General features: G+C 43.6%; 1 protein-coding gene across 2 annotated transcripts in view; it reads right to left on the minus strand.

Annotated features, from left to right (window-relative positions):
- LITAF (lipopolysaccharide induced TNF factor) overlaps nt 1-18,434 on the minus strand; it is a 172,162-nt gene that overhangs the window by 71,394 nt on the left and 82,334 nt on the right. The window contains exons 2-3 of one of the 2 annotated variants that reach the window (XM_069210327.1): nt 12,867-12,910; nt 8,969-9,043 (exon numbers count right to left, since the gene is read on the minus strand). The gene's annotated coding sequence lies outside the window, so the exon portion shown is untranslated. The remainder of the gene's footprint in view (nt 1-8,968; nt 9,044-12,866; nt 12,911-18,434) is intronic. The other variant, XM_069210326.1, reaches the window with a different exon arrangement.

Genomic DNA, 18,434 nt, shown 5'->3' on the forward strand with positions numbered 1-18,434 from the left:
GAATGTGCCTTTGAGTCTGAAAACCTACTAACTTGCATGTTTTAAGGATTTTCACCAGCTCCTCTCTAATCTTTTCCAATAATGAGAAAGATTGGAAATTTACTCCTGGCAATGGCAGAAGCAGAAGTTCTTCCAGGGTTGGGAAAAAAGTGGGTGGAGGGAAAGTGAACTTGTAAACGCTCAATAGATTTTCACATGAGCAAATCTACACATACTAAAATACAGTTCACAAATGTTTTCTAGGAGTACAATTTCCTGGTCCCTAATTAGGTTTGGTGTTAAGAAAGACATGGCAATGTGTGCTTTTTGGACCCAAAACTTTTTTTTCTTTTTGCCAGAGTTTGTTACAGTGGTGAGGGCCTGGCAGCTCCCAACAACATTAAAGGGGCATATTTAAAAGCCCCTAGCGCCATTTCCCAACACATTAGCGTCATTTATTTGAAGCCAATGTTTGTTTAGATGGCCAAAATCCCTGCGTCATATTACAAAGTGGCGCAATGCATGCGTTGCGCCTCTTTGTAAACCCTTGCACCACATTATGCCTGTGCCAGGCATAATATTTGCAAGGGGGGGTTCCCCCGTTAGCAAAAAAATGGCACAAGGAAATCTAAGAGATTTTCTTGCGTCATTTGTTTTGGCACTTTTAAGAGCAGGCATTACATGGGGGCATACCATTATTTATAATGGGCCCGATGTACTCTGCAGGAGTAGCACCAAAGTTTTGTCCCTACTCCAGCAGAGTACATCAATAGCATCATAAAAAATGATGCTATTGCCCTCTACCCTGCGCCATGGTGCGCTGTATTTTAAATATTTGGCGCACACATGGTGGCGGTATGGGGGCAGTAAAGGACGCAAGAAAGGTGGTTCTTAAATATGCCCCAAAGTGTTTCAAAAGCCATCTAAAACAACATGCATTGATGAAACCAAAAGACTCAGATGTCAGATCGGCTGGCTTTGCCAGTGCTTGTTTATTTTCTTGCTTCCCGTAATCTTGTTTAAAATGGTTAAACTGATTTTCCATTAGGAATATTTTTGGGGAAAGCTAGCATGCATCAACACGTTTTTCTAACTGACACTTCAAAGAAATAGTACCTAAAATTTCATAGTAGGGAAACGTTTTTGTTTCCTACTTGCATTTTTTTCTGAACATTTTATTTTGAAAGCAAAGCCTCGGCAAACATTTGCATCTAATCAGAAAGCATTCCGGGAGAATTATACATAGCCTCAAATTGTTAAAGTTTTCAAATGTGTGTACACTTTTAATATATATTTTTTTTTTACTGGAACCACTGCCAGTAGTGCAGTGTGACCTTAGAACGTTTATGTACAGCGCTCACCCTAATAATGAAGGCTTTTAATTAATGAACCATAAATACAAGTTCGAACAGCATTATTATATGGACACACATTACCTGAACTGCAAACAGTTTTCTTCTCTGTAAACTGGCAGCCAAAGGGTTTGTGCTGCAGGGGGTTGGTCCCACTTGTCCCAAGGACAAAATAAAAATGAAAACTTGTTGCCCTTGACCTCAAACAATATGGCCAGGGCATCCAGCAATAGGAATTCAACATCCATGCAGTCTGACACTCTACTCCAACAAATCCATTCTATGACACTGTACTTTCCCACTTTACTCTACAATACTCCAAGCCACTAACTTTTAGCCATGCTGAACAGCAGCCATACTGGTTTACAACATCGCAAAAACCCAAAGCCTACTGCTTTTGTATAGGTGAGACCTATAAACCTTGCCAATGCTAGTTGATTCTGGTTCTCTGTTTACTTCTGTATGTCTAGGATCCCTTCTAGGTGATAATCTGCTCCACAAAGATGAGGCATTAGGATGCTTTTCATTACTGAACACAGGGTAATATATTCAAAACTATGAGTTTTACTTAACAGAAATTTGTATCTAGGCTAAGATCCTCATATGTAGCAGAAAAAGACTTTGCATTAACTGTACTGCTGTAACTAAACCCAGCAAGTGGGGAACCTGCAGAAGTGATAAGGTCTGTTCGATCACTGACCCTGCTGAGGTATTTCTTTAAACCAATTTTTATTGATTTTAAGCAATGAAAGCAGTTTTACAAAAATAACAGCAGTTACAACTGCATCGTTGTGCAGGTTCCCAGAGGTTCTACGGACCCTTTGCAATGGTATTCGTCACCACAGGATGCATTGGTTCAAAAGCTTTACACAGATCAACAAGATTGTTAAACAAGAGCTGGCAGGTCATAATAGTTACAGTTAGTCAATACCTCTGTGCATAAAACAGGTGATCATTGTGCACTTGTTACCAACATTGTTGGATCAATTTCTAAATATGAATTGAGTAATAAAGTAAATCTCCCACAATAGGATTGGTCAGATGCCAACATTGTGCTCAACCCAAGAGACAGTCTGAGAACTTGTGGGTCAATGAAGGGGTATGGGTGCGGAGGGGAAGCAAGCGCACCTGGCAAAGTAGAAAAGAGAGTATTAGGCTGACTCAGATTCCCATCTATCCCGGTGCCTTAGGACTCCTCCTAAAGTACCTGTAGCTCCTGAAGGAGTTTGTCCCACTCCCGATCCATGGGGAGTTTGTGCAAGCCTCTAACTACCTTGTTGAAGCATAATGAGTCAGAAGGTAGGAGTTTAGGGTCATTTACAACTTACTCCATAAGGTGAAATGGCATTTGAGTATCTAGTGGCCAGTATTGCCAGATCATAAGAACACTGGGATGACAGTGTGGCTGTCTTTATATTCAAAATGTTTTATTGCCTTGCTCTGGCACTGACAGTTAACTATAACCTGAAGACTCTGCACTGTAGTTGGTTACATGTAGCAACGGTAACAGGAGTGCCCGCTTGCCTCGTTATAAAGCCAATGTTCTGAGCACACTTTATACTATATTATGCTAATTGGTCATGCCCCCTTCAGAGGTGCCAGTGTCAATAGTATATTACTTTTCCATGTCCCTGGATGGGCAATAAAATGAATTAACTATGCTGGAAGGATCTGCCTTGAGAGACTCAGAACCACTAAAAACAGATAGTGGTTTTTACACTGCTAGAGTAACTTACTAAAATAGTTGATTCAGTGGTCCCTGTAAACCTGAATTAAGTATTAGTAAGAGCTCAACACTGGTGATACTACTTAACTGCACTGCCTTGACCAATTACTTAATTTCTTTTAACCACTTCCCTCCCTTCAACTTACCCATGCATAATATTATTATGTGTGTTTTATCACCTTTGAAGCATCAATATTTGAATGAAAAAAACTCGGTTTTACAGGAACATCGTATTGAGGGTAGATATACCTAGAGTAGTACTAGCTAGAAGCACAAACCGATCCACGGAAGACTGATATGCAGCTATTTGGGGGTTTCTTGTTTGCAAAACCATCTGCTGCTTCAGTGGCGTGTTCTACATATGTGCTTTACGAATTTTAGTGACCACATCAGAGATTTCTCAGATGCGGTGGTGTCCTGGTGGAACATCTGTTGCTGAGAAGCCTAGCTGTACCTTGAAGAATTTTCTCAGACCTCTGAAGCAAGGTTTCTTTTTTGTGCTTCATTGGATTGGAGTGGGGTGGGATAGATGGATTGGATTGGAGTGGGGTGGATTGAACTGGGGTGAGGTGGATTGGATTGTGTGGAGTGGATTGAATTGAGGTAGGGTGGATTGGATTGGGGTAGAGTGGGGTAAACTGGAGTGTAGTGGGGGTTGGAGTAGGGTGGATTGGAGTTGTGTGGATTGGGGTGCATTGAAATGAGTGAGGTGGGGTGAATTGGGGTGGGGTGGATTGGAGTGGGAGAACACTGGAGTGGCATGGATTAGATTGACTGGAGTGTGGTGCATTGGAGTGAGGTGCATTGGAATGGGCTGCACTGGATTGGGGTGGATTGAACTGTGATAGATTGGATTGCAGTAGGGTGGATTGGAATGGGGTGGATTGCAATGAGGTGGGGTGGACTGGATTGGAGTAGAGAGAATTGGATTTAATGAGGTGTAATAAAAGTAGTAGATTGGACTGAGCGGGGTGGACTGGATAATGGTGGATTGCAGTGGGGTGGATTGGAATGGACTGGGATGGATTGGAGTAGTGTGAATTGGATTGGTGTAGGGTGAATTGGATTTGAGTGGAGAGGAATAAGGTGATTTGGAGTGGGGTGGTTTGGATTGGAGTGGGGTGTATTAAGGAAGACTGATTTGGATTGGAGTGAGGTTAACTGGATTGGTGTGTGGTGGAATAAGGTGATTTGGAGTGGGGTGGACTGGAGTGGAGTGGGGTGGACTGGGGTGGAGTGGATTCAGCTTGACTGGATTGGGTTGTATGGATTGGAGTGGGTGGATTGAAGTTACAGGACTGGAGTGGGGTGGATTGAGTGTAGTGAATTGGAGAACAATGGGGTGGAATGGAGTGGCGTGGGGGGTGGATTGAAATGGGGTGGGTGGACTGGATTGAGATGGGGTAGACTGGAGTGGTGTGGATTACCATGAATTGGATTGGACTGAAGTGGGTGGATTGGATTGAAGAGTCGCTTGGAGTGGAGGTAATTGGGTGGATGGGTAGAAGTTGGGTAAATTAGATTGGGGTGGGGTTGATTGGAATGAGTGGGGTGGATTGGACTGGAGTGGGGTGCATTAAATTGGAGTGGGGTGGGTTGAACTGATGTGGGGTGGATTGCATTGGGTGGCGTGGGCTGAACTGGGGTGGGGTTGATTGAACTGGGGTGGGGTGGATTGGAGTAAAGAGGGTGAATTGGATTTGAGTGGAGTGGGGTAGATTGGCCCAGTGGACAGCGATCAGATAACCCCTGGCATGATAGCAATGCGCTCTACAAATGAATGATTGGAGTAGCTGGACAGGATGGGGTTGAATGGAGTGGGGTGGAATGAAATGGGGTAAGGTAGAATGGATTGGGGTGGATTGGATTGTGGTGGGGTGGATTGGATTAGACTTTGTTAAATTGGATTGAGTTGGGTGAATTGGATTGGAGTGGGGTGGAATAAGGTGATCTCGAGTGGAGTGGACTGGACTGATGTGGGGTGTATTATGGTAGACTGGATTGGACTGAGTGGGTTGATTGGATGAGAGTGGGGTGGAATAGGGTGATTTGGAGTGGGTAGGAATATATTGGAGAGGGGAGGGGTGGATTAAGGTGGACAGGAATGGAATTGGGTGGATTTGAGTGAAAGTACTGGGGTGGGGTGGATTGGGTAGATGGGTTGGAGTGGTGTGGAGTTGGGTGGATTAGAGTTTGTGTGGATTGAGGTAGATTGGAGTGGGGTGGATTGGATTGGAGTCAATTGGAGTTAAGTGGATTGGGTGGTTGAGACAGACATGGGTGGATTGGTGTGGTGTGGACTGGAGAGGGGTAAATAGGGTTGAGCGGACTGAACTAGTAGGGAGTGGACTGGTTTGGGCAGAATGTATTGAACTGGGGTTGGGGGACTGGACTAGGGAAGAGTACAGTGGATTGAATTGAGAGGGGTGGATTGGAGTAGAGTGGGGTGAATTAGGGTGGAGTGGGATGGGTTGAAGTTGATGGACTGGATGGGTTGGTTGGTTGGATTAGAGTGGGTGGATTGGATAGGTGTGGCATAGACTGGAGTGGCATGGATTGGGGTGGATAGCAGTGGAGCAGGATGGGCTTGAGTGGGGTAGAATGGAGTGGGTTGGATTGGGGTGGGTGGATTGGACTGCAGTGGGTGGATTGTACTGGAGTGAGGTGGTCTGGATTAGAGTGGGGTGGATTGGGGTCGGGTGGGGCAGATTAGAGTGGGGTGGGGCAGATTAGAGTGGGATGGACTTCATTGGAGTGGATTGGACTGGACTGAATTGTTTGGAGTGGTGTGAATTGGATTGAATAGGGGTGAATTAGACTGCAGTGGAGTGGACTGGACTTGAGTGGGGTGGATTGGATTACATTGGAGTGGGGTGGACTGGAATGGGGTGGGTTGGGTTGGGTTGGATTTGGTTGGAGTAGGTTGGATTTGATTGAAGTAGGGAGGATTGGAGTGGGGTGCATTGCAGTGGGGAATAATGGATTGGTTTGGGGTGGTTTGGATTGAAGTAGGGTGGATTAAACTGAATTGGAATGGGGTTGATTGGATAGAGTGGGGTGGATTGGATTGGAGTGAGGTGGATTAAAGTCGGTTGGACTGGATTTGAGTGAGGTGGATTGGACCGAGGTGGGATGGATTGAAGTGGGTGGATGGACTGGACGGATTGTGCTGTGGTGGACTGGAGCAGGGTGGATAGGGTGGAATGAAGTGGATGGATTGGACTAGGTGGATTAGATTGAAGTGATGACTGGGGTGGGATGGACTGCGTTGGGTGGATTGAGTGGGGTGGATTGGAGTGGGATTTATTGGAGTGGGATTGAGTGGAGTTTGGTGGATTAGAGTGGACTGGAGTGGTGTTGAAGGGGTGGATGGGATTAGAGTTGAGTGGAGTGGATTGGGTTGAATGGACAGAAGTAGGTTGGATTGGATTGGATTGGACTGGGGTGAATTGGAGTGAGTGGGTGGACTGGATGGGGTTGATTGGACTGGAGTAAGGTGGATTGGACAGGAGTAAAGTGGATTGGACAGGGGTAGTGTAGGCTAGAGTCGGATGGATTAAATGGATTGGAATGGGGTGGGTTGAACTGGATAGGGTGGATTGGAGTGGGATTGATTGGGGTGGACTGGAGTAGAGTGGGGTGAATTGGATAGAGTGGTATGGATTAGATTGGGGTGGGCTGGACTGGAATGGTGGACAAAGTGGGGTGGGGTAGAATGGAGTGGCGTTTATTTGAGTGCAGTGGGGTGGATTGGAGGGAGGTGGATTTGGTGGGATAGATTAGAGTTCATTGGACTGCATTGGGGTGGAATGGATTGGACTATGGTGAATTTTCTGGACTTGGGTGCAGTGGGGTGTGTCAGAGTGGGGTGGATTTGATGGGGTAGATTTGATTGGATAAGCGTGGATTCGATTGTAGTGAAATTTGAGTGGGGCGGATTTTGGTGGATTGGACTGGACTAGAGTGGAATGGATTAAAGTGGGGTGGATTAATATGGGGTAGATTAAGTAGGGTTGGAGTGTGGTGGATTGGAGTGTGGTGAATTAAGGTGGACTTGATTAGATTTGAGTGGGGTGGACCACAGTGGATTGAAGTGGGATGGATTGGAGTGGAGTGGGCAGATTAGAATGTGTGGCTTGGGTTTTGGTTGACTGGACTGGAGCAGGGAAGATTGGAATGGGTGGAATTAATTGAGTGGGTGGATTGGAATAAAGTGGATTGTACAGGAGTGGATTTTATTGGACTGGAATGTGGTGGATTGGAGTGGACCGGACTGGGTTGGTTTAGAATAGGGTAGTTGGACTGGACTGGAATGGAATGGGATGGATTGGCTTGGGGTGGAATCGATCGGATTGGGGTAGACTGGAGTGGCATGGATTGGAGTGGTTTGGATTGGAGTCGACTGAAATGGGGTAGAGTGGTGTGGCTTGGGGTGAGGTGGATTAGACTGAAGTGCGGCAGACTGGATTTGGCTGAAATGGGGTGCAGTGGATTGGACTGGAGTGGGGTGGAATGGAGTGGCTGGACTGTGGTGGATTGGAGCAGGGTGGACTGAGGGATTGAGGTGGGGTGGATTAAATTGATATGGGGAGGATTGGATTGGGGGACTGGATTGAGTGGGGTGGATTGGAATGGAGTAGGTTGGATTGGCTTGGAGTGGTGTCGTGTATTAGACTGGAGTGGGGTGGACTTGTGTAGGGTGAGGTGGGTTGGACTGGATTGTGATAGGGTGGACTGGATTGAGCAGGTTGAATTGGATACAGTAGGTTGGATTGGACTGGAAAGGGGTGGATTGGACTGGATTGCACTGGGATGGATTGGAGTGGGGCAGACTGGAGTAGGGCAGTTTGGACTGGGATGGATTGTGTGGGGTGGATTAGATTAGGGCGGGTTGGGAGGATTAGAGTGTGGTGGGCTGGAGTGGATTGGAGTGAGTTTTGGATTGGAGTGGTGTGGATTGCGAGGTGGAATTGGACTGGGTTGGTCTGGGGTGGACTGTTATGGGGGGGATTGGTGTGGATTTCAGTGGAGCGTATGGGATTGGAGTTGGATAGATTGGGGTGTACTGCACGATTAGGTGTTGAAGCATAATTTCGGAAAGTACATATCAGAATGAAACAATGTTGCTTTGCAGTATTTAGAACAAGATAATCCTCATCTTTCCAGCACAGCAGCCAAGAGCAAAAACAAAACAAAACATGAGTTCAAAGTGAGAGAATAAGACTTGCCAAAATATAAGAAATTTAACTATAGAAAATAAAACTGCAGTTTTATTTGCCCTGCTGCGCACGTGTTTACCAGTCACACTCCTTCTTTTTGGATATACACTTGATTAATATGCTCGGCCAGTTCTGAAGTGAGAGGTGTAAAGTGAATGTTATCTGAGAAGGTTCCTTTATTTGTACCAGTTGCATGAGCTCCTCTTTTATGTCCTTGACCACTTTGTATTTGTTCCTCTTCTTAACGCTAGAAAAGCCACTGCTGAATACAGTGTATTTTGTAAGGCGTGGTCGTCGTATTTAAACCAGCCTTGGGCTGAGGAAAATGTTCTTAAATTAATTTTAGCTTAGGGTGGCTACTGGTCGCAAGCATATGCCACCAAAGCACTCCTACAGTGACGCCTTGTGGAAGAGGACTGATAATTCCTCTGGCAGGGGAGCAGGGGATTAGCTAGCTCTTGTGGTAGCTTTGCCTGTTCCCTACAAGTAACACCTCAAAACATTGTCTGGTCAAAGGAAAGCCCTTAAAGGCAAGGTATATAAAAACATTTATCATTAACAAATACATAGGCAAACAGGGTTTTTTGGCATTTGGACAGAAAAAAAGTAATTGACTAGTGAAATAAAGGAAGTCTAAATTGGTACAGTCATTGCTGATCAAACTACTCTAGGAGATGCTAAATCCTTCTTACCTTGACAGATAATACAGTGATGGGGTTCGTCAAGATTACCACCAAGATCAAGTTTCTTACACGAGTGTCGGCAATCTGTGAAAAGAAAAACGGCTGTCAAAAAGAGTTGTCATGAAAAAAACATGCCTCAAATAATCACAATCACATTCTCAAACCTACATTACGACGAGTGAACAAGCAGGGCATAGGAGCCATCAACAGAGGAAAAAAGAAAATAAAACAGTCCATCAGAAAAGACGTGGCTAAAAACATTCCCATGGTCACAAATTCCCTTAAAGTGTTAAGAGATAAAATTGAGACATATCCAAGTCACACACGTCAGTTTCAATACAAGACAAGAGCACATTCTTCACTTTTCTTTACCATAATTCTGACACAATTCTAGACAAATCCAAATTGTGGGGATGGTGAGGGCTAGTGGTAGACATATAGATAATTTACATATAAATATTCTTCTATCACAAAACAATAAAGGCTAGATGTATGCACACATTTAATTCACGTATAATTACAACTGCCTACTTGTACATCAAAAGATATCTTTACTTGAACACCGAGAAGTAATTGTCAAATATCATAGATAAAATAATTTTGCCTCACAAATTCTAAAAAGTCTAAATATTTGACACAATAACAAAGAGAGACAGGCTTTAGAAAAAAACACACACAACTTTCAATCTGCCAGGCTGCAGTAATATTAAAGGTTCTCTAAAATTCACGTGTCTATTTCAGTTTCATTTCACTAAGTAACCCATGTTGCATCATTGGATTCTCCCATTTCATAAAATGTAACTAATATACATGGCGGCTAAGGGACCATGGTGTGCGCACAGATAAAGAGCTGATTCTGCCGGAACATAAATATGTTCAAAGCTAACGTTTGTTACTAGGCTTCCACATAAGCCATCAAAACGCTAACACTTCATGTTCAGTATTATTAACACAATTTACAACATGTACACAACTTCTAGCAAATATTTGTGAACATAGCACTGGAAAAAGCAATAAAAAGGTTCACAACGTTTCTGTGCATTCGATCTCAAGAAATACTTCCAAAATGTTGTCTGCTAATGAAAGACATAATGATAACAAGCATTTGCAATGCAATAGGTCTCGCATTTTCTTGAGTTAGAGCTATTGGCATTGTAAATTAATAACTGGACTTTTCTTGCCACATAAATTGGTCAAACCTGCCTCATAACTTCGTCTTTTCCTGCCACATAATTGCCGTGGCCCAGAATTTAGCTAAAGCACTTTAATTTATCTTCTTCCTCTATCTTAAAACATATACAATTATTATATAAACCTTTATCAGAAATAAACTTTTGGCATTAGAGTGGGAAGCTCAAAAGACCATAACACAAATATCATTTGGGATGGATTGGAGGGTGAAAGGAAAGAGGGAGTCGGGAGTAAAGATGGAGAGGACAAGTGGCGTGGTAACGGTGTCATGGGCCCTGGAGAAAGAGAGAAAAATTGTTGACTGCAATTTTGGCAGGAAAATACAGCAGTAATTAGAGTTGGGTGAGATCCATAGGTCTCTGGGCCCTGGTGCCACAACACCTATTGCTCCACTGATAACTAGGCCTCAGGAGAGAAGGCGGATGGGGCAAAAAAGAGTGAATAAAGCGAAAGGAATACAATAGACGAAAGGAAGAAAGAGACGGGGTCGCAAAGAAACAAAATAAAGAAGGGAAAAAGAAGTGAGCACTGTCTATAAGGATTGTGGAGCCCTGGTAGAGCTGGGTGAGAGGTCCCAGCACTGGCACAGCAGTGGGAACTGAGTACTTGGAAGGAGGTGCTTTGGCTGAGCTGCATGTGGGTATAAGAGCTGAAAGATCGGGGACGCCTTACAAAGGTTTCCTAGGTGACATCAGGTTACATCTGGCGGCGGGGCCTCTGGATGAGGGAAGGTTCCTGTATACTTGTTGGGACAAGAGTGGAGGTAGCAGGTTAATTTACACACCATTGAATTACTCAGCTAGGAAAGGTCAGGCACACCCTGACAAAGAACGCAGAAAATGTAAGGCAGTCACAATGTATTCCAAAATTCTTGAAAACAATTTTGTGGTGTGCAGATTACACTGTTGATTTTGTTGCAGACCCTGATGTAAGAAGCCATGGGCGACTAAGCTATAAGCAATTACAAGCCTCCCTTGCTCTCAGCATTATGGACCACAGGCAGGCAGACCAAATGTGACCAAGTTAACAGCCTGATTTACAGCCTTGTTTACAGCTTAGCTCAGAAAATGAGGTGCTCTGGCAGACAGTATGTGTGAGGTTCTGGCAGGGGCACAGCTGAGGGCTTGGAGTGTGTGAACTGAGGTACACTGATGGAGCTGCGCCCAAGGTCCCAGGACTGGAGCAGCAGAGTGTACTGACTGCAAGAACTGAGGTGCTCTGGCAGACAGCCTGTGTATGGATCTTGCCACTGGCACGGCTGAGGGCTTGGAATGTATGAACTGAGATGCATTGATGGAGCTGTGCCAGAGGTCTGAGTACTGGAGCAGCAGAGTGTACTGACTGCAAGAACTGACGTGCTCTGGCAGACAGCGTGTTTGTGATTCCTGGCAATGGCACTGAGGGCTTGGAGTGTGTGATCTGCAGTGCACTGATGAAACTGCGCCCGAGGTCCCAGTACTGGAGCAGCAGAGTGTACTAACTGCAAGAACTGAGGTGCTCTGACAGACAGCATGTTGGGTTCCGGCACTGGCACAGCTGAGGGCTTGAAGTGTGGGAACTGCGGTGCACAGATGGAGCTCTGCCCGAGGCCACAGTACTGGAGCAGCAGAGTGTACTGACTACAAGAACTGAGGTTCTCTGGCAGACACTGTATATGGGGTTCCTGGCACAGTTGAGGGCTTGGAATGTGTGAACTTGTGGTGCACTGATGGAGCTGCACCATGTGTCCCAGTAGTGGAGCAGCAGAGTGTACTGATTGCCAGAACTGAGGTGCTCTGGGAGACAGCGTGTTTGGGATTCCTGGCACTGCTGAGGGCTTGGAGTGAGTGAACTGCGGTGCACTGATGGAGCTGCGTCCGAGGTCCCAGTACTTGAGCAGCAGAGTGTACTGACTGCAAGAACTTAGGTGCTCTGGCAGACAGTGTGTGTGGGGTTCCTGGAACTGGCACGGCTGAGGGCTTAGAGTGTGTGAAATGCAGTGCACTGATGAAGCTGCGATTGGGATTCCAGTATGAGGTATAAGTGGGCACTGTCTCCAAAGTTTGTGGAGCCATGGTACAGCTGGGTGCCTAGGCTATAAGTAATTACAAGCGATCCTCCGCTCTTGCTCTAAGCAGACAGGCAGGCATACTTGGTAAAGAAAATCCAAGCCAAGCAAGGGCGGGAGCCAGGAAGATGAGAGAGGGTGCAGAGAGCCCACAAAGACCAAATGTGACCAAGATAACAGCCTGATTTATAGCCTTGTTTACAGCTATGCTCAGAGGAATAAGGCTCTGCAAATATAAAGGGAAGCTTCCCTGAAGAGGAGCAGGTTACAAAGCAAAAACAAAGTCCCCGGCACACCATATAAATAGGACAAAGCGTAATTATACAGCAGTTAGTTCCTGCTCCCACACAGAAGAAGGAGGGACAAAGAGGCATTACTGACCACTAGTAAGCAAGGAGCTTTAAATGACACAAACTAACAAATGAAATTGCTGGAAGCCCACAGAAGAAGTTTACTTAGTTTACTTAAAAGTATACAAGAAGTTGTATGCTTAAGCGCAACCTAAAAAATTAACTGTAACTCATACTTGAAAATTCTCCGTTGACCATGGAGACTGCTTAATGAAATCAGGATTGTTTTTAATGGGCTTTATTAAGTTGTGTAAATAAATGTGAAAACAAAAGATATTACAAACCAATATGGTCTACTTAGTATTCATATATTAAGTACCTCATCTCTTCACACATTTGCTCGCCTCAGAGACCAGCACAGTCCTGTGTATAAAAAAAAAAAAAAAAAAACAATGGTTAATGTAGAGGGAGATTCTGAATACTTGGTGAGGTACTTTCAATCTTCCTTTAGTTTTTAAAAACTCTGTTTAGGAGCACAGGAACTTTCCAGCTGAGGGATGACTATACTTGCTTTTAACTCAGGATTGCCTCCATTCCCAGTCCATCAAGTAGGACTGGGAGGGACATGATTACAGCATCCACAGTGGCGGTACTTCCACAAAATTAGCAGTAAATGCACTTCAGCATTGAAAGAAGCCACAATCCCAATTCCCTTGGTTATACAGAAGTGCTCTCTAGAAAGTGCCTCACTGCAAACAAAATTCAATCACAAGCATCTGAAGTGCAGTTTACCAGCAGACAATATAGCAAAGTGAGGGGAAGGTTGGAAAGGTCTGCAGGCTCCAGTAGTGAATGGGCACCAAGCGAATGGGCTTCCTCGCTTGTTGTCGGTGGCAACGTGAAGGAGCTAGAAGGCTGTGCCATGGCTATGGAATGGGGGTTGTGGAGCTTAGTACTGCTTGATGGGCTTGACAAAGAGCCTCTTGCATGTGATATCATGCTGGCACCTTGTCCTTGGTGACAGTTTGTTTCCCTTCTCTGCGCAGATGGTAAGGTCAGGCCATTGGGTCTACTGTGCCTCTAATATGAAGGGGTCTGAAATCCCTGTAGCCGAAAGCCTAAGGCATACTGTTTGGGGTCAAGGACATCATGTTTATTTTATCCTTGGGACAAGTATGCTCAACCCCCTGCAGCACTAACATTTTGGGTGCCACTTTACAGGGAAGGCAACGGTCAGTAGTTGAGGTAATATTTGTGTACATATGTTAATGTTGTTCAAACTTGTATTTGTGGATCAGTAATGCAAAGCCTTTATTATTAGGTTGAGCACTCTAATAAACATTGTAAGGTCTCACTGCACTAATGACAGTGGTTCCAGTAAAAACATGTGTACACAGACGTGTATGAGGCTAAGTATAATGCTCTCAGAAGGTTCTCCAATTAGATGCAAAAGATTCAGAAGTTTCTAAGTAAGACTGATTAATTTTTGTTTTCAAAGTGAAATGTTCAGAAAAAAATGCAAGTACGATAAAACTGTTGCTGAATTACTGTGAAATGTTAGGTACTATTTCATTGAGTCATCATGTACCAATGCATGCTGGTATTTCCAAAAAATATTAATAATGGAAAATCAGTGTAACCATTTTCAACAAGATTATGGGAAACATACAAATAAACAAGCACTGGCAAAGCCAAGTGATCCGACATTGATAATCAGTCTTTTGGTTTTGTCAATGTGTGTCTTGTTTTGACATGGCATATATAACACTTTATTGTTGTGGGAGCTGCCAGGGTCTCACCATTGTAACAAACATTAGCAAAAAGCAAAAAAAAAATTTTGGCCTCAAAAAGCACACATTGTCACAGTATGTTCTGGCACTGAACAAAACTACTTTTCATGTCAATATGCTCCTTGTGGAAGAACAGAATGCTGTCAATCACAGTAAAGCCTGCCGATAGATGGATAGAGAGAGAAATAGAATTTTAATAAAAACAAAATGCCCTAATTGGGGGCCCAATTGTTAAAAGAAAGTCACAAAAATGCACCCATGGTATGTCTTTGCATTAGTGGCTTTCATGAATGTCCAACCTTTCCTTAAAGCATGCAAGTTAGGTTTGTGTAGACTCAAAGGCATTCCAGCCCTTAAACTACTTCTTACTGCTTCCTCCAGCCCCAGTATGCGGATCTGCAGAAAAGTGGCAAAATAAGGAAACTGCTATTGTAGGGCTTGCAATTGCTAATATTCAAGCTCCACTTTAGAAACACTCACTGCCATAAATTGTCACCACACTACATGGCACCAATGGGACAAGTCGATTTTTTTTACAGTACAAGTAGATTTAAGAAGCAACCTGTCCCACAGACAAGTAGATATTTTATGAAACTCCACACCTTGGAATATGGCTGCGGAAGTTGCAGAGGTTCACGAGGGGCAGATGGGAAATTAGTTTTTATTGGTATTATGATGCACTAATTTAAAGGGACTCAATGCCCTTTCGGGCCAGAGTGAGACAGTATGGATGTGCCACATTCATGGAAATGGAATGCAGCCAAGCCTTTTTTTGAGTTCTGCAAAGGGGCATGAACAATTGTTCAATCTTTCTGGTATCTCTGCCAATACTTACATTTTAGAACAAGCATTTACAATGCATTGGGTCTCGCGTTTGCTCATGTTAGAGCTGATCGTGTTGTAAACTCCTAACCCGACTTTTCACCTATCGGGCAAAAGTGCATTTATGTACATAACCCGAAAAAGTGAAATCAAGTATGTAAAGCGCTCGACTTCTGCCAAGCGAGATCGGGCTTGTAAATTAGAGAAAAAAAAGTCCACGAGCCCGAAGGAAAACAGCGAGCCTCGCATGTTTTCTGTACTTGGTCGCTGCGCTGGAGGAGGGCTAGCCACCGGAAAAGGCATGACATATGTGTGCTTTCGACTAATGAAAGCAAGCAGATTTTATTAGGGAAGCCCACGAACCAAGCCCTTTTCTAAATACAAAAGAGTCTCACTGCGAAACGCATGCGGAGCGCATGCAACGCAGGCTCGACCCTAAAAAGAAAGAACAAATATATGTTTTATTGCTAAAAGAGCTGTCTTCTTCCCTACTTTGGTCCCCACTTCTTATCTTCTTCCACAGCGAGAGGCGCACTAAGGACTTAGCTATTAGCATTTACTTTGTGCTGTGAGATAAAATAAACTTTTTAAACGGGAGCGGACTATGTGTACTTAACCAAACCATTTGTAATCCTCTGCTTGTCACATTACTCTTGTTAGATACCAGGGGCGCTTTTTTCAATAAACTTTTACATAAAAAACAGCAGAAGTGTAAAGCTGATTCCCAGTAACTGGCAGCTTTTCCTTTTCGTAGCGTATTCTTCCATCATCTGGAATTCCAGACTCAAGGGAGAGGAAACGCCTCCTGTGGTTGAGAGGTGGCGCAGAACACGAAGGGTAGATTCACAGCGCTTTTTCTAGGCAGACTGACTTCAAGATTTTTTTTTTTTTAATTTATTGCTTCATAACATCCTTATGATTTGCAAAGCAAGAACAATTAAGTAATGTATGTATAATCTGCGTTATCTAATTCTGTGTGAGTAAAATGTAAGTTTAATTTAGCATGTTTAGTGCCCACTGCAATTACTAATCATCTGTAAACGCACGGTGACGAGTTCCCAAGAGGTGTAACCATGGACTATGGGAGTGTTGAAGGAGTTTTAAAAGAGATGCAATGCAAATTTTAAGACCTGCAAAGTACTGGACTTTGGGGCTTCCCTCGAAAAATGTCAAATCGCATACTTGAGGCCCCTATCATACACTTGCAAGGGGATACAGTGGACTAATCAATCGGAAATTCACTAGATGGGGGTAGGAAAGAGTAGAAATCAAGGAAAACGTTTTCATTTGCAAAATAAACAAGAATGAAAATAAATCTGTGCTATTTCTTAACACTACACATGTGTAAGTTACAGAGCAAATATATTATTCACAGAGTGTATGGTTTGGGTATAACGTCAGATTTCTTGAATAGCATACATTACAGGTACTTTCTTCCAAAGTGTACTGGTTTTGCATATGTACACACTGAAACGTTTGTAAAAAGATGCGTATGTAGCTGATGTGCATACTGAAATGTTTGTGAAAAGATTACTGTATGTTAATTAGATAGTAGAAATAACGTATTCACAGAGTTTCTTTGTGAATCAGGCCAATAGTTTTTGATGTCCCATTCAGCATTTTGTTGTAATTGCTTCTAGCATGTTGGGCTGATGTTTGCATGTTTTTGTCCAGTGAAAGAAAACTCTATTCAGAGTCTGGGGACTGAGTTCTTTCTAAAGATTCGGAGACTAAATCCAGATCCGTGAAGGAATTCAACAACGAATATTCATGAATTACTAAAAACACACAATGAATGTGTATATAGGAGATATTTGGATATCCATTCTCTGTTCTGCACTCCTGTATTATTGTGACTCTCGAGAACCATTAGTCAGTAACCATGGTGTGCGAACTGGATCAAGGAAAAGGCAACTTAAGTGTATTAGAATTGATAGTCTTGACATATGAGCGGTTACCGAGGTGGTCTTACTGAGGAGGTGCTAGTTTCATGAGTTCCAGTTGGAGAGGGGCGTTTTGGTAGTTAATGTGAAGCATCAAGTTAATGGGACACAGTCCATTTTCCTGTCTGAATCAGGCAGTATTAGTGTGGCCTAATGGGTCATGACAGATCTCCCCTGAATGGAAGGAGGAGTTTTGGTATGATGGCTGGCACTCCAGGACATGGCTGATACACAGGAGAGGGTGGGAGGCTGGGGAAGCACAACATGCAGCTCTGTTTTGAGGAGCTGAGACGGCATGCCTCAGGCTGGTATGTCTTGCACTATCAATGTGTCTTGGCTTCCCAAGGCAGTTCCTCCCGTCACCAAGAATTTGTGGCTGTGTGTTTGTCATTCTCATAAGCCAGCAAGCTCACTTCTTTCACAATATTATGATCTGCTGTGGCATCATAGCTGCAGAACAACAGCTTTGTAAAGAGCCACAAAGGTCTCAGCAAGTTAATGGTCTAGGTTGTCAGCAATACACAGAGGTGGAGTATGAATAATTCGAGTGCTTGCATGTGTAAAGAGCGAATATGAGAAATGAAAACTACCTAATGGGTCTGATGGACTGTATTAGAATTTTTGCATTACAATGCCCCCAACTATAGGTGATTTCTTAATTAAGGGCACGGGGATAACTATCTTGAAACATCAGAATTCAGCGTGATGTGACCCAAAATGGAATGGATTAATTCTTTTTGCCTGTGGTTTCGGTATTCCTGTTTTTGGATTTTGCATACTTCTGACCTCCAGAACTGTGAGCCCTATCTTTGATATGCAATGCTTTAGAATGCAGTTTCCTGTTATTCACAGGATTCTCAGGATCTACTTTAGAATGAACCTTTTGGACTGCAATGCGATCTGTGGGCCAGGTACTTGCTGAGAAGGAAACTGTGTGGTACATTCTTGAATTGGTCAAGTCAAACATTAATTGGACAGCCATGCAGTCATATCACTCTCCCAACAGTCAAAATCCTTCTCTTTGAAGGGAACTGTCTTTGGTATGGTTTATAAATGGCACTGCCTAGTGGCAGCAGTGCTAGAAATTCACACAAGATCTTCTTTGGGAGTTCTCTCAAACAAAATATTTTATTTCAGATTATATGACAACATACAAATTAATGTCCAGTTGTCACAGTTTTGGAGATGCTGAGGCAATCAAAATTGGATTCCATGGGTGGCAGAGTAGAAAGGAGTCCATCTACAGCCATGATTCCCCTGAAGTGTTTTAATTTTATAACTGGCTAACTGGCAATTGTGACAGTTTGGGCCTGATAAGCAGATCGGTATGTTTCCTTCTCTCAAACAAGGCAACTATTTTGGCTATTTAGATGACATAGCAAACTGTTTTGT

This window comes from Pleurodeles waltl, chromosome 10, assembly GCF_031143425.1.
Source record: "Pleurodeles waltl isolate 20211129_DDA chromosome 10, aPleWal1.hap1.20221129, whole genome shotgun sequence".
NCBI lineage: Eukaryota > Metazoa > Chordata > Amphibia > Caudata > Salamandridae > Pleurodeles > Pleurodeles waltl.